The sequence below is a fragment of the Balaenoptera acutorostrata genome, chromosome 6 (assembly GCF_949987535.1).
Source record: "Balaenoptera acutorostrata chromosome 6, mBalAcu1.1, whole genome shotgun sequence".
In the NCBI taxonomy this organism is placed as follows: domain Eukaryota; kingdom Metazoa; phylum Chordata; class Mammalia; order Artiodactyla; family Balaenopteridae; genus Balaenoptera; species Balaenoptera acutorostrata.
In genome coordinates this window covers 35,613,176-35,625,173 of record NC_080069.1, presented here as the reverse complement: position 1 = coordinate 35,625,173, position 11,998 = coordinate 35,613,176, and the positions used below count along the sequence as shown (strand labels likewise).

The 11,998-nt window shown below is 42.0% G+C and overlaps 1 pseudogene; it reads left to right on the top strand.

Moving 5' to 3' along the window:
* The first annotated feature begins 2,330 nt into the window (after positions 1-2,330).
* Positions 2,331-2,431, top strand: LOC114237023 (U6 spliceosomal RNA; annotated as a pseudogene).
* The last annotated feature ends 9,567 nt before the right edge of the window (positions 2,432-11,998 follow it).

Here is an 11,998-nt window from a genome sequence, read left to right as displayed (position 1 = left end):
AAGAAGATGTGGCACATATATACAATGGAATATTACTCAGCCATAAAAAGAAATGAAATGGAGGTATTTGTAATGAGGTGGATGGAGTTAGAGTCTGTCATACAGAGTGAAGTAAGTCAGAAAGAGAAAAACAAATACAGTATGCTAACACATATATACGGAATCTAAGGGAAAAAAAAAAAAAAAGGCCATGAAGAACCTAGTGGCAAGACGGGAATAAAGACACAGACCTACTAGAGAATGGACTTGAGGATATGGGGAGGGGGTGGGGTGAGATGTGACAGGGTAAGAGAGTGTCATGGACATATATACACTACCAAATGTAAAATAGATAACTAGTGGGAAGCAGCCGCATAGCACAGGGAGATCAGCTCGGTGCTTTGTGACCACCTAGAGGGGTGGGATGGGGAGGGTGGGAGGGAGGGAGATGCAAGGGGGAAGAGAAATGGGAACATATTGTATATGTATAACTGATTCACTTTGTTATAAAGCAGAAGTTAACACACCATTGTAAGGCAATTATACTTCAATAAAGATGTTTAAAAAAAAAAACTAAAAATAATACCTATTTTTGTATATTAAAGCAACATAAGGAACTTCTTTATACTGATTATTTGATCATTAAAAATTACCATAAACAATGAAAAAAAAAAAAAAACCCATGTGCTAAATCTGGCCTGGCTCCTGGCTAAGGGATGTTGGACCAGCTGCTTTACCTCAAGTGTTTTCCCCTCATCTGTAAAATAAGAATGCTGTTGTTGATGCTGATGTTGCTTCCTAAGAGCTCTTGGTGTTATAAATAACCCATAAAGTGTGAAGGGTCATGTGAATGTCAGCTGTTCTTGCTATAACTCAGTGTTGGCATCCTTGGTCTCATGAAATCTCAGATCTACCCTGTCTGGCCCATAGCAGGCCTTCTTGGAGTTGGGTGTGACAAGTTCTCCATGAACTTGGTGGCTGCAGACTTTCCCTCAGTTTCCAGGGAAAGCCATCTTCAGAACCCACTATCAGCCCCAATGAGATGTGGGGACTTCTTTGCAGATGTGGTGGGGCAGCATCTTGCTGGGTATCTTGAAGGCTTAGGCAAAATAGGCTCTACTTTACATTAGTTTTTGGAAATTACAAACTGCTTCAGAGGTCTGAGTGTCAATAGTTGTGAAACCTTGATGCATAGAATTGAAGGAAAACCTACTATTTAAAACTATCACATGATATCGCTTGTATGTGGAATCTAAAAAAAATGGTACAAATGAACTTATTTACAAAACAGAAATAGAGTCACAGATGTAAAAAAACAAACTTATGTTTACCAGGGGAGAAGGGGGGAGGGATAAACTGGGAGATTGGGATTGACATATACACACTACTATATATAAAATAGGTAACTAATAAGGACCTACAGTACAGTGCAGGGAACTCTACTCAGTACTCTGTAATGACCTATATGGGGAAAAAAATCTACAAAGGAGTGGATATATGTATATGTATAACTGATTCACTTTGCTGTACAGCAGAAACTAACACAACTTGTAAATCAACTATACTCCAATAAAAATTAAAAAAACAAATATCTCATAGAAAAATGAATAGAAATTTTTAACAGAAAAATAAATATATATATATTCAATGAATATAAGAAATAAAGACTATCAGGTGTTTCCTCTTTTATGAGAGATAAAGTCTGCATTAATAATTCTTCTATTTGAGAAAAGGATAAAAAAAAAAAACCCTCATTATTGATTTTAGTTTTTCAAGGGTGAAGTCAAGATCCTGCTCTGGAATGGAGTTCAAGGCAATGCAGAACTACATAGTTTTCTATAATAAAGTCAAAGATGGTTTCCACTGAAGGTAGAATTGCATTTCTTTGTTTATTCATTTAACGAGGATCCACTGAGCTCCCACTGTGTACCTAACATTCCTCTATGCCCTGAGTGCTGCCCTCAAGGAGCTCATAGTCTAGTAAGACAGAACAGACACCAGTGAAACAAGAATATAACTCAGGGGTCCCCAATCCCCAGTCCTTGGCCTGTTAGGAACCTGGCCGCACAGCAGGAGGTGAGCAGCAGGCGAGCGAGTGAAGCTTTATCTGCCACTCCCCATCACTCCCCATCGCTCGCATTACCACCTGAACCATCCCTCACCCCAGCCTGTGGAAAAATTGTCTTCCATGAAATCGGTCCCTAGTGCCAAAAAGGTTGGGGACGGCTGATATAACTCATACTGGGTGCTGTGCATTCAAGGGGAATGTATGACTTGTGATGGACCTGGTCTTGAAAGGCTTACCTGAATAAATGCAAGATGAGTCAGACTTTATAGTCAAAAGGGAGAAGGTGCTCACTTCAGCAGCACATAGACTAAAATTGGAAAAATACAATTAGCATGGCCCCTGTGCAAGGATGACACACAAATTTGTGAAGTGTTCCATATTTTTGCATAACAATGTGAAAGTGCTTAATGCTACTGAAGTGTATATTTAAATTAGTTAACATGGTAAGTTTTATGTTATGTATATTTTACCACAATAAAAAAAGGGGAATGGTGTTGGGATGGTTCCATTGCAGACAGAGGGAACAGCAGGTACAAATGTCTTGTGGGAAGAGGGAGCAGGGCTGGTTTGTCAAGATTTGGAGGATGTTTTATGGCCTGAGATGAGGAGTCACAGGCAGAGGCCAGACCACCACAAACCTCGATACTGATCTCTGTCCTGAGATCAGTGGGAAATTGTTGAAGAGCTTTCATAAGGACAGCAATAAAATTGTGTTTTAAAAAATTACCATGGACTAGGGTAGACAGTGGGTAGAAGGGCAGTGGATGTGGCTGACCAGTTGGGAAGGTGTCAGAGTCCTTCAGAAGAGAGATGGGTGTTGCTTGGACTAGGGTGTTGAGGTTGAGATGGAGAGAAGTGGATAGATTTGAGAAAAGTCAGAGGGCCAATGGCTGAACTTGTTGAAAGTTTGCTTTGGGGGTGAGGGGAGGAACCAGTCAAGAAAGATCTCCATGTTTCCAGATGGATGGTGGTTCCAGTGACTGGGACAGGAAGCACAGAGAAAAGGAGTTTGGAGAGGTGGATCATGATTCTTGTTTTGGACATGCTGAGTTTGTGAGCCTCAGGAAGTTTGCAGCTGCCAGTGCAGGGGAACCTATGCATGGGGCATTGGTGCTGGGTTAACTGAGGCCTACACTGATTTCTGGTAGAGTTTCCAGTGATGCTACCTGGCTCACAGCACAACTTGTTCTCTGAGGCATGTTTGTCATGGGACATGTGAGGACTCAGGACCACTCCCAAGAGAGAAAACAGAAGGAACACCCAGTCTGCTCCACTGGGCAGCTGACAAAAACAATTTTTTCTTGTTCTGAAAGGCTGCTCTATGACAGAATCTTGACTAAACTATACATGGTGTGGATGGTAGATAAAATGCGGTTGGATATATGCATCTGGGATGGCATCTATGTGTCCACCTCCAGTCTTTTAGACCCAAGGATAAGCAGTCCTCAGAGTGCTTCTGAAACACCAAGCATAAAAGGCAGGTAATGTGTGCTGACTAATTGAAGCTAAATGTCATGTTCAGTCACAGAGCTTGATAGTCTCTGGAACAGCTGCCTTTTCATTTGATAATTTTGGAAAATCAAAAACATCCACCCAAGGCAGAGGTAGCATTGTATTTTTGAGCTTCTCTCCTCCCTGCCTTGAGCGTCTCTGAAATGCCTACCACTGTTCCAGTCCCATCTGAGGTAACCTCAATCTTTATTCATACCCCACCAATGAAAGATGTGTAAAGGCTTCAAGTGAACAATCAAATGTCAAGAAAACAACATTTTAAAAGACTCTAGCTTTAAGACATACCATCTAGGCAACTAAGCATGTAGTAAATGCCTGCAATTTGTTACACATGCCTCAAGAAGTAAACTCTGGCTAGATTGAATGGCAACTTTTAATCATGATCATGGACTGAGTTCTCTCACAGTGTATAAAGGTGTACAGGTCAAATTCTTGGGTAAGTTTAGAAATTTACTGCTCTGGAATTGGCTAGTCATAGTCAATTTAAAAGTGGATACAAGTATGAGACAAACCCCCAGGTCTGATGGTAAATATGTACTGAGGGAAACTTGTTAATCTACAAAGGTCAACCTAGATGACCTTTGATGTATCCTCAAGAAATTACAGTATGATGTGAGTAAGGCTACATATAAACAAATATTACAAGTACAATACATTTAAGGAAAGCATTCTATTATGAAAATAGAAGGGTGATAGTACAGCTGGAGTGCAAGAAAAATGGGCAAAAATGAGAATGTATGGGGTTATGGGGTTTCGCCACTGTTCTGATTCCATAGTCACTAAGCACCATTCTCTTGTTAATTTGGCCCTGAATGTTGGTTTTGCTTGGCAGGTGGAAGCATTCACCAAAAAGTTGGTTCAATGATTTTGAATCACCTAATCAAAATATTCCTAGTCTCAAATTACTATACTGTTATTCAAATTTATATCATCTTTTGGATAAGTTTGGTTGGTGCTAATCTGTTCCATAGCCGCCAAATTGCTTTGATCCTCCTCAGGAGCCCACAATCTGTGGGGTGGTCAGACACTTTAGACTTGCCAGTTAACAGTATTTTTGTTTAAATGGAACATTTTGAATTTGAGCATTTGGTCTGTTTAAAATCCCATTGGATATCAGCACTGGTTTAAATACTCTGTTTTGTATGGCTCTTAGACAAAAGCTCAGTCTTTGGGATGTCACCAACCTGTTTTTCCCCTTCTACAGCATGGTGTCCCAGAGTATGAAGTTTGTTATTTATAATAAAGAGTTTGCCTGGCCTTTGTCTTTGGTTTCTGGGATGGAGACTAAATCCTAGGAATTTCCTGAGTAATAAGAGTGTCTTTGTTATTCATGAGGCTCTGGGATCACACCAGAGTTTATCCTAAGAAGATAACTCAGAATGGAGGCTGGTCACCAGAAAGACCAGCCATGTAATTAGAGGGTTGAGGTTTTGAGCCAGTCTGACCTCCAGGGAGGGGAGAAGAGCTGGAGATTGAGTTCAGTCCTGTGGCCAATGACTCCACCAATCATGGCTACATAATAAAATCCCAGTAAATACTCTGGTCATTGAAGCTTGGTGAAGCTTCCTGGTTGGTGAACACATTAACGTGCTGGGAGGGTGATGAACCCTGATTCCATGGGGAAAGGGCATGGAAGCTTTGTGTTCATAACACTTCCAGATCTTGCCCTATGTATGTCTTCTTTTGTCTGGTCCTGATTTGAATCCTTTGTAATAAAACTGTATTTATAAGGAGAGTATTTTCCAAAGTTCTGTGAGTCATTCCAGTGAATTATTGAAACTAAGGGGACTCATGGGTACCTCCTGGACTTGTAGCCATTTGGTCAGAAGTACAGGTGGCCTGGGAATCCCTGAACTTGTGGCTGGCATCCCAAAGGGGGACAGTCTTGTTGGGGACCTGTGGAGTCTGATGCTAACTCTGGGTGTTTGCATCAGCATTGAATTGTATTGCCTTATACAAAGGCTGTACTCATGGCACAAGGAGAGATATATCTGCCCTGCCCTGGTGTCCTTGGAATTCTTGCTGGGCCACATCCCCCAGGTAAGATTAGTTTCTCTTAATTCATTTATTCTGTGTCTTTTATCTCTAGAGGCACATGTGTCTTGGTAAAGAATCATCAATGTATAAGCTGGCATTTTTGGTTATTGTTATACCAGTGAAACAGCTTATAACTTTTCTTTCTTACATAGTTAAAAAGTCAAAATTTCTCAGGAGGTCTGAAAATCATATTTTCAACAACTGGTGGTAGTGCATCCAGTATATGGGCTTTATCCAAAATGATGTTGAGCCAATTGAAAACTAATTCCAGGATTAAGCATTGAAGGGGACAAAAGGAATTACTCATGAACATGGAAGCTCTGCTGCCTTAAGAAAAACTCACCCAGAGGAGACAGAGTTGGAGACCAACCACTCCCACCATTATTCATCTCAGCCTGCTACACAAAATCCCTGGATCATGGGGTCTGCTGAAGGACCTTCTGCTCCACCTCTGGGGTATCGTCTGTTCTCTTGGTAACCACAGATCCTCCTCTGGCAGCAGCTGCCATCATCCACTTCAACACTAGTGCAGGTTCCTCATCCCTGGCTACAGGTTGGAATTACCAGGAGAGGTTTGATAAAATGCCACAGCTGTCCTTAACTTCAGAAATTCTTGACTACTGAGGTGAGGTAGTTCTCCTAGGCTCTGCTCATCATGGCCTCTCAAGGCATAGCACTTGCCTGCAGCCTTCTGGCTTGGTTAACACCAGAGAGAAAAGGCCTCTCCCTAGCTGTGTCTCCCAATTCACTCTTGGACCAGGTACATTCTGTCTCACTCTTAGTTTTTATACCTAGAAAGAAAGTTGTCAGCTTGAAATGCTTCATCTAGTTTTTCAGTTCCAATTATACATCTCTAAATTAATATCAACAAAACCAACAACTTCATTATTTAATGAGAACTTACACTGTGCTAAGGGCTTTACATGCATTTTCTTTTTCTTAGCCTTTTTATTGTGAAATATGACATATACAGAAAAAGTTTATGAAACATAAATATACATCCAAGAGAATTATCACTAAGCCAACACTCATGTAGCCATCACTCCTTCTCATTACACCCTCATTCCCCATCAAAAGTAGCCTCCACCCTGACACTTAAGGTAATAACTTCCCTGTTCTTTTTGATTGTCCATCACCAAATACGCATCTACAAAGTTGGGTTTTATTCTGCAGTTTGTCAATTTCACACACATGGAATCTCACATATGTGTTCGTCTGTGTCTAGCTTCTTTTGATCAGTTATCACTTTCGAAATTCATCCATCTTGCTGTATGTAGCTGTAATTCATTCATTTTCATTGCTATATAACATTTCATTACATTAAAAAATCCTCTTATCCACTCTATTGTTAGGATCTGAAGCAATTCCAGATTATGGTCATTTTAACAATGCTGCTATGAATATTCTTGCATGCGCCTTCTGGTGCACACATATTAGTTGTCCTCATGTTAGCTGTCCTGATGAGTGTGTATGACAGCCCACCATTGTTTTGCTTTGCATTTCCCAATACAGTGAGGTTGAACACCCATCCTCCTATATCTTCATTGACCACCCAGACATCTTCCCCTGAAAAGTGGCTGTTAGCTCCTTTGCTCATTCTTCCACTGGGTTATCTGCTCATCTCTTATGATTCTCAGAACATTCTGGATGCAAGCCTTCTCTGTTATAAATGACAAAACACCCCCTTCACTTCAAAGCCTGACTTCTCATTCTCCCAAATGATATACCCAGATGAATGGAGGTTTCAATTTTAAAGTAGGCCATGTACATTTTCTCATGTGATCCTTCCAAAATTTCTATGAAGTAGAATTATTCCCCCCACCCTGAGGGTGAGGAAACTAATGCTTGTGGAGGTTCACTAACATGCTTAGTAATTGGTAGACCTGAGATTAGCTCCCATGTCTGTCTGACTCCAAAGCCCATACACTTGACCCCTTGGCTCTACTAATAACAACTTTGTCACAGTCCCAGCAAGCAACACTTGAAAACCAGACTTGTAGGTTTCTGTTCCCTTTGTTAATCACTCTCCCAACCATGAGAGTTGCCCATTAACATTTGACAGTTAATTATTAAATAGTTACTTTAAAATACTGAGAATTTAATCCTGGGAAGAGTCTTGGAATATAAGTATCTTCAGGCCACACTTGGTAAAAAGTTAGCTCCAGTTAAATACTCTTATTTTTTAAATCAAGTTTTAACACCCAAACTGTATCACTTGGCATCATCCTCCCACTCATAAGACCTGATAGGGAAAAGATCAAACATGATTATTCAAGCGGCATCTTCTGGGACCCCCTCATGTCCGCTCATCATCACAGGGTCCCCGCCCTGTGCTGCATTTGGGGGCACTTAGTTCACTTCATGTGGCTTAGTTGGCAGGTAGATAGGACAAGAATGATGTCAGATTCATAATGTTTCACCATATGTTCAATGTGTGTCAGACCAAGATGGTGGAAAATAGAGAAATGGAAAAAGAATACCCAAAATATGCCAACCAAAGAAAACTGGGGTAGCAATATTAATGTTATATTCAGTCTAAACTCTGTGATTTCTTTGTTACACATTTCCAACCCCTCTTGCCAGCCACATTGCTCAGTCTTCTGTACTCACCCAGAGGATGAATCCTTGCATTCTATTTATTTTCAAATGGTCTTAAAAGAAAGCTTAAGGTTCTTCTTGGTCACAACCTGGACACTATCTTAGTGCGAGGCTGACAAGAGAAGGTTCAGCTCTGACCTGACCTTGAGGCATTGCCATTGATTCTGAGGTTTTGCACCAAGACTGGTTTCTCTTGAGACCTGCCTCTGTTCTCAGCTGTGTTTATGATCAAATCCTCAGAGTCAGATCTTATGTTTTAAATTAACTTCTGGAAGGAGGAGGGGCACTTGTCAGTTGACCTGGAAACAGAGATGGATCAACCTGAAGGCTCACCCACTGACTAGGGGAAGACTGCCTGGGACAGGGATCCAGGTGGTACTGTGGGACCTTGCTCATCTGGACCCTCCAGGAGACACCAGGTGCTGGCGAACAAATGGATACTGCAGAAAAGAAAAAGCTGATCACTTGGTCTTAAAAAGTTCAGCCTGGGCTTCCCTGGAGGCACAGTGGTTGAATTGTTAATACAGTTGATATCTGAACAATGTGGGGGATAGAAGCCTGACTCCCTGCAGTTGAAAATCCACATATAACTTTACATTTGGCCCTCTGTATCTGTGGTTCTGCAGGTAGGGAGTCAACCAACTGTAGATTGTGTAGTGCTGTAGTACACATTTATAGAAAAAATCAGTATAAGTGGATCTGTACAGTTCAAACCTGTGTTGTTCGAGACAACTCTACACTGAAATAAATGTGCGACTGTCAATACCTGTTTAGTGCTCTGGAGTGACCAGGACTTCTCACACACCGATCAGACCAGGACAGTGGGGGCTCCTGTGCTGTCCTTACTCTGGGGAAGGAGCCCCAAACCTCCGCTGCTCCAACACCACGGATACAAGTTCCAACATATTTATGTAGCATCTGTCTTGTTATTTGCTTAATATTTTAAAAATGTGCTCACTTTCTTTTACTTAAATAAATAAATATATATATATATATATATATATATATATCCTTTATAAGTCTCAATCAGTTTTTTACCAATATATGAATACTTACACACATCAGTTAAGCATTTTTTTAAAAGCCTTTTACTACCATTGGTCTGACTGTCACATAGTGGGAGGTACTGGTGATGAGAGAAGACTGAAAAGACTCATTACCAGTTAGGATCCAGTAAAGGAGGCCTCTTCCACCCAAGGCTTCTGAGGAGCTGTACCACCTCCCTGGGGATGGATGGGGCTTTTAAGGAGCCAGCCTGTATTTATTGCACTGGGGTGACACCCTGGGAATCAAAGAGGTATCTGAAGAGAAAAGAATGTTCTTCCTGAGAGGAACTATAACATATTTTGGTACCAGCCCCAAACAAACAGTGTTAAAAATATTGACCTCTTGACAGAAGTTCACAGGCAGGGGTGTCTGATAGGGACTTGTGGTTAAGACCAACACCACTGGAAATGTCCTGAAATGCAATGCAATTATGAACAGCCTTGTCCACCTGCCTCTTCCTCTCCCAGCCCAAGAAAACAGAATGTGTGGCATCTAAAAGAAAAAAAATCTCAAGCCACAGCCCTGCACAAACCTCAGCTGAGAAGAGCAGCCTTGGCAGGAGGAGCACCTCCATTGCCTTCCAGCAGATGCACTGTGACCACAGCTTACACAATGAAGAAACTCAGTGGGCACTAAAGCCAATGTGGAGGCCAGAAGTCAAGGTGACCTTGGCTCCCAGCTGACTCCTTTGATCTAATTGCTTAAATCATATTCTTCCACTGTCACCTCCTCTCCACCAGCCTCCTGCCAGGTCAGCAGACGTAGAGTATGATCTGCTCACTGCCCTCTTGGACTTGGACTTGGGTACGAGAGTCCTCAGATGAGGTAATAATGGGAAAAGTACATTGTGGACTTTAATGCTAAAATGTTAATAGCTAATATTTATTGCAGTCTTTTGGTGTTTCAAGTATTGTTCAAGCACTCTGCTTATCTAATCTTGACAGTAACCCTATAAGGTAGGTACTTCAGAGACGAGGGAACTGAGTTTCGGAGAGGTTAAGTGACTTGCCTATGGTCTTCAGCTTGGAAGGTGCAGCCCAGGACTCTTAACTGGTAGCCTGTGGGCTAGCTGGCCAGAGGCCTCCCTCTCCCCCACTTCCCCCCATACTCTGAAGATCCAGACCACATGGAGCCTTTGGAGAGCCTGATGCATATTAGTATGCTAATGCATCTGAGAAGTTCAGCAGTAAACACTTAAAAATGAAGCTGATTATATTTCTTCAGTCTAAAGTGTCTCACACTTAGTTGAGCACCCCCCTACCCCACCCCCACCTTTAAATGGGATTCTTATTCCCCAGAACATAGAAGGAAGTGAGCCAGGCCTCTGTGAGCATCTTTATGCAGGCACGGGAGGAGCTTCCGTTCCCAGGGCAGCCACTAATGCTGATGTACTTGTCTCTGGCCAGGCTCTGGGCCAGTGTCTAGCCTGGGATCAGTCATTGTAGCCAGACATCCAGGCAGTATCATTAGGTGCAACCTAGTCAGGGCCCTGGGGCTTGTGCCTGTGTACTGGGGGCTAGGTCCAGAGAAGGACTTTTTTTTCTTTATCCATTATTTCCTTACTCTTTACTGTTTGTTATTTACAAGAGAGAGAAAGACAACTACAATGTTTTAAGAAAAAAAAAAGGGTGAAGAAATCAAATGGTCTAGGGGTGAAGTTGGCTCCAGATCTGTCTGAATCCAAGGACTAAAATAAAGTCCCCCCACCTCCCCATCTCTCAGCTTTGCCTTCTTGTGGTTTGACTTCATTCCTGGACAGCACTGTCCCCGTGGTGACTGACAGCAGCTTCAGGCTCCATCAGCTTTATTGCTGGCAGATCCTATAGTTCCAGCCCAGGCCCTGGACCTATTTGGGTCCTGGGCCTTCCCTGCACCAATCTTTAGCACTCCTTTGATCAGCCAGGCTTGTGTCACAGGCCTGGGGGTGGGGATACCTCTCTTTACCACATGCAAAGTGAGTTGGAGATGGGCCTCTACCCCATCCCCCACCCTATTACAGTCTGTCGTAAGGGAAAGGGGGAATTGACACTGGTCAGGCAAAACCAACAGCACCAGTACGAAGGGGTCTAGTATGAGCCAGTAGTTGTCTTCTCTTGCATGGTCACTGTTTGACAGAGTAGTTCCACCTCTTAGAGTTTATTCTAAGTAGATAATTGGACAGATATATTAAAAAAAATTAAAGAAAATAACATTCATTGAAATGTCCTTTGTAGTGAAAAACTAAAAAGTCTGGCAAAAGGGATTGGGGCTTCCCTGGTGGCGCAGTGGTTGAGAATCTGCCTGCCAATGCAGGGGACACGGGTTTAAGCCCTGGTCTGGTAAGATCCCACATGCCGCGGAGCAGCTAGGCCCGTGAGCCACAATTACTGAGCCTGCGCGTCTGGAGCCTGTGCTCCGCAACAAGAGAGGCCGCGATAATGAGAGGCCCGCGCACCGCGATGAAGAGTGGCCCCCACTTGCTGCAACTAGAGAAAGCCCTCGCACAGAAACGAGGACCCAACGGCAGCCATAAATAAATAAATAAATAAACCCAAAGTTTAAAAAAAAAAAAAAGTTGTACCATTTAAAAAAAAAAAAGGGAATTGTTTACATTAATTATTTACATCCAAATAATACACAGCCAACAAAAATATGGTCTACAAAAGATTTTTTAATCAATTTTATAATGTCCAGAATATATTGTTGAATGGAAAAACTGGTAAAAATTAATTTGTGGTAAGGTTACACTTTTGAAAAATTATTTATCTTTTTGAAAGA